This window comes from Hylobates moloch, unplaced genomic scaffold (genome assembly GCF_009828535.3).
Source record: "Hylobates moloch isolate HMO894 unplaced genomic scaffold, HMol_V3 SCAFFOLD_13, whole genome shotgun sequence".
In the NCBI taxonomy this organism is placed as follows: Eukaryota; Metazoa; Chordata; class Mammalia; order Primates; family Hylobatidae; genus Hylobates; species Hylobates moloch.
In genome coordinates, this window is record NW_026652288.1 from 72,230,227 (window position 1) to 72,234,633 (window position 4,407).

The window sequence follows — 4,407 nt, forward strand, 5'->3', positions numbered from 1 at the left end:
CTAAAAGATATTTTTAACATTTTTTTTATTTTAATTAAGCTAACTACATATTTTCGTCTAAATGATCTTAAATGCATTTTGGAACTATAAGGAATATAAATTATAAATAAATACACTTAGCAAATTTTGGCTCATCTCTACGTTGAAGGAATATCCAATCAATGCCTCTCACCGTGATGAAACATTAAGAAACATCAAGCAGTAATAACTGTTAAACAGGCAAAGGTATTATGTATTATGCTTATGAATAGAAAAGGCAAATAGAGATTACTCAAAGAGTAGACTGGAGATTTATAAACTATAAACAGATACATTTACATGGCTAGAGTTGCTGAGATGATATTATGCAGTGAGGAGAATTATGTATTGAAAAAATTCGTTTTACTTTTAGTTATGTATTGGTTGTTTTGCTACTTAGGAGAAAGACAAAAGGATCCTCAGAGGAGAAGGATATTATAAACCTGGTGAGACAGCTGTGTAGTCGCCCAGTTACGAGAAAGGCAGAGGTCAGATGCAGGTACCAAGGTCAGGCAACAGAATCCAAAAGGTACACTTCTATCACTATGAGAGAAAAAGAGTATTAGATTTGAGATTGGAGAATCTCAGTGATCCAAGGAAATTATCAGTTGCCTTGGATAGTTACAGTGACATAAATCCATAGGAATATTATTTTGTGAAGTAAGGAACATATTCATTGTTAAATTACTCTTGGTTTTGCTACAGGCTTACCAAAAGGCTGAAGGTTAGAGTGAAATGGGAAGACAGAAAACAACAGGAGGAAAAAGGAAAATCAAAATGCATGATGATAAGGCAGAGCTTTATCTATTAAAGTTATACTTTGGAAAATTTGAGAAAGTAAAGGAGTTGATCATTTTCCTGAACTGTAAACAGACCATTGGTATTTCTTGTAAAGTAAATAGCACTTTCTAGATGAAAACAAACTACTGAAAGAATGAACAAAGAAGCAGTCATTTCACCATCAAGTGAGTCAATATTTGCTTTTTATGGTAACCAGAAATAGCTGGGTTTGTTTTTTAATCTTAATGGTATAAATTTTAATGACAAAGATTATTTAGCCTTTAGTAAAAAATTGGAAATTCCTACAGTGAAGTTTGCTCTTAGAAATGGACTCCAGTTTTAGAATGAAAAGTGCCCTAACTTAACACTTATTTGTTTGTCAAGGTGGATGAGACTATCTAGACATTGTGAAGTGGGAAAGGAATATGCCCACAGAGAAGGCTGGCATCTGCACTGGGAAAGGAAACTTAGAGGCAGTTGCTGGGCTTGGCCTGTGGTAATTGTTCTTTCTTGTCTTTGACACCTGCTTTCAGAGGTCAAAAAACTTTTAACCTTCCTGAGGCCATTTGGTGAGTCTGAAACTTCCAAATTCATTATTAATATTGAATTGTGAGATTTCATATAAAAATCCACATTTCTGATTTCTTTTAAAAAATCAGATAACATTTCAGCATAGCAACTATCAATAGGAACTGAATAGAAGCTGCTCATTTGGGACAGAGCCAGGTCATAATTGTCCCTTCCCTAACCCCACTATTTTTGCCAGACATGGAGGCTGAGTTGCCATTTATCAAAATGATTGCACAGCTGTTTGCTTTATTATAGAATTAATAAAATATTGAAGCATTTCTTTTTTCTCAATGTTCGGTTTTCTTTAATGACCCTCATCTCCCTGAAGCGCAGGTTCAGGTAACTGGGTGATAGCAAGAGATGTTCACTTGGAAGATTTTGCCCTGATAGAATGCTTTGCCCACAGGCTGGAAGGCTCTATCCCAGGAAAAGTACTCTTGAACCTGCATCTGGGTCTCATTACTGCCAGGATCCAGTTTCTGCTATGTATATGACTCGTAGTCCACCTGCCAATCTGGACTCAGGGGAAAGGCAAGCTCCTGGCCTCTGAAGACCCAGATTCCAGAAATGGAGCTACTATTGTTGGTTCCAAAGAGGAAGACACTGGCAAAGGAGTTCTTCCTCAGCTTGTCTAGTCACTGGAACATTTCAGTGATGAGGTTGCAACTCATGAAGGTCTGGGTGAGCTCTTCAGGGAAGTGATACTCAGAGTACCATAGGTACCAGCCATCCTTAACAGAGTGCTTCCAAAAATATGGCAGTGACACAGTGTGTCCTCACTGGAGCATTTGGGTGTAAATTCACCCAACACAAAGGTATCTTTGGGCAGCTGAGCAAAGAGGTCCTTGGCCTTGGGCTCAGCAGCCGGTGCCTGCTCACATTCATCCATCTCCTCCTCAGAAGCAGGGGAAGCCACATTTTTTCCTCTCTCTGCTCAGCCCGAGGTGTCTGCTTCTCTTTTAATGAACCTTTCCCTTTCCATGGGTGTCGTTTTTAGTCGGGCTCTCTGTAGAATTTTTAGCATCAAACTGGGCCGTCTTCTCACACAGTTTCACTTATTCCAAGACAGCCCGAAACTGGGTCTGGTTAATGCAGGTGAGGAGCCAAGGGTTGATACTGAGAAAGGCTTGGTGGAAAGAAGGCTCCAGCACCTGCTTATAGAGCCACAACAAGGTGCAGAGAACTGTGATGTCAGCCAGTTACTCATTCACCCACCAGAAAAGTCCTTATCTTCAAGTGAGCATCCAGCAGCTCCAGAATTCACATCACGTCCTCTTTTGCATTCTTAGTGGGCTATTGGTTGTGGTGCATGATGCCCAAGGTAGGGAACAACCAAGTACTGGCTAAGGGCACTATGTTGCTATCAGCAAAGCCCACCCACTGCACTACCTGGGCTTCTGCTTCTGGAGTACTTTCCTGCAGCTCCTCATTGCTCACACAGTAGGTAATGACATTACTCTTAAACACACAGACTCCACTGTCACTATCAAATGCTGGAATCTTGCCAGCAGGAAATTTGCAAAGAAATTTAGGGGTGTGGTTGGTTTGGCCAAAGTGGAAGTGGGGATGGTGCAGAGAGCATGCAGACCCGAGCCCTGCTGTACTGAGCAGTGATGAGGGCTTTGAAGGCCCTCCAGTTTTCAGGATATGTGTACAGGATCTAAGCCATCATGGTGATTCTTCAGAGAAAGAGATGGGAAGAAAAACAAATCAAGAATGCATTTGGCTGCAAGTAACAGAAAAGCTGACCAACATGACTTAAACATGAAGGGTTTATTTTTCTCATATTATCAAACCTATGCAATTACTGGCATTTGGTTTAGCTACACAACTGGACCCAAGGGTCCAGACTCTTGCTTTACTTTCTGCTAAGCATCCTTCACAAGCTGGCTTTTGTCTTTGTGGCTATCCACTCACAAGTACAAAATGGCGTTTGCATCTCCAGATAATTTGTCCACTTCAAAGCAGGAAGAAAGGGGAAAGATCAAGGGCCAAACCAATTGTATGTCCCTTCTACAGAGAAATTTAAAATTCCTCAAGTCAGCAGCATGTTCTGCCTACATCTTGTTGGTCAGAACTGGGTTACATGGCTAGAAACAAAGGAAACTGAGAAATAAGAAAACGTGAGTAAAAATTTTGGCATAGACCTGGTTCTAGGCACATTGCCACCATAAAAAGCTCAGTTTCACTGAAAAAAAATAGAAAGAAAGAAAATAAGACTGTCTCTTGAGGTGGGAAATATTTTATTTAAGCCTCAGTGATCTGTACCCAAGGATGAAACTATAGATATAAAAACTAAGCCAGGAATCTTAAACCCAAAGTCCACAAGGGGATAAATGACTAAAATAGGCAAGTGACTTGTGTACATCTATATCTTCTATGCATAATTATTTCTAAGATATTCTTCACAAGAAATATGACTTTTCCAATTGTTCTGGAATCATGTGGCATCTTGGTCAATTTTTTTCACACTTTTATATTTTGCATATCAGTCTCCTGTCAGATGATGGTTTGCAAATATTTTCTCACATTCTATAGGTTGTCACTCCATTTACTGTTTCCTTTGCTATGCAGGAGCTTTCTAATTTAATATAGTCCAGTTTGTTTATTTTTGTTTTCATTGTCTGTGCTTTTGGAGTCTTAGCTGTCAAGTTTTTGCCTAGGCCAGTGTCCTGAACAGTTTCCCTTTGTTTTCTTGTAGTAAGTTTATAGTTTGGGGTCTTATATTTAAGTGTTTAATCCATTTCTTTGTACATGGTGAGAGATAGGGGTCCAGTTTCATTCTTCTTCATATGGTTGTCTAGTTTTCCTAGCACCATTTATTGAAGAGATTGTACTTTCCCCAGTGTATGTTGTTAATGGCTTTGTCAAAGATCAGTTGGCTGTGAATATGTAGATTTATTTCTGGGTTGTCTATTCTGTTCCATTGGCCTATGTGCCTATTTTTATTTTATTTTTTATTTTTTTTATTATACTTTAGGTTTTAGGGTACATGTGCACAATGTGCAGGTTTGTTACATATGTATCCATGTGCCATGT

At 39.1% G+C, this 4,407-nt stretch overlaps 1 pseudogene; it reads right to left on the bottom strand.

Moving 5' to 3' along the window:
* Positions 1-1,703: 1,703 nt before the first annotated feature.
* On the bottom strand, positions 1,704-3,040 carry LOC116480095 (elongation factor 1-gamma-like; annotated as a pseudogene).
* Between the last annotated feature and the right edge of the window lie 1,367 nt (positions 3,041-4,407).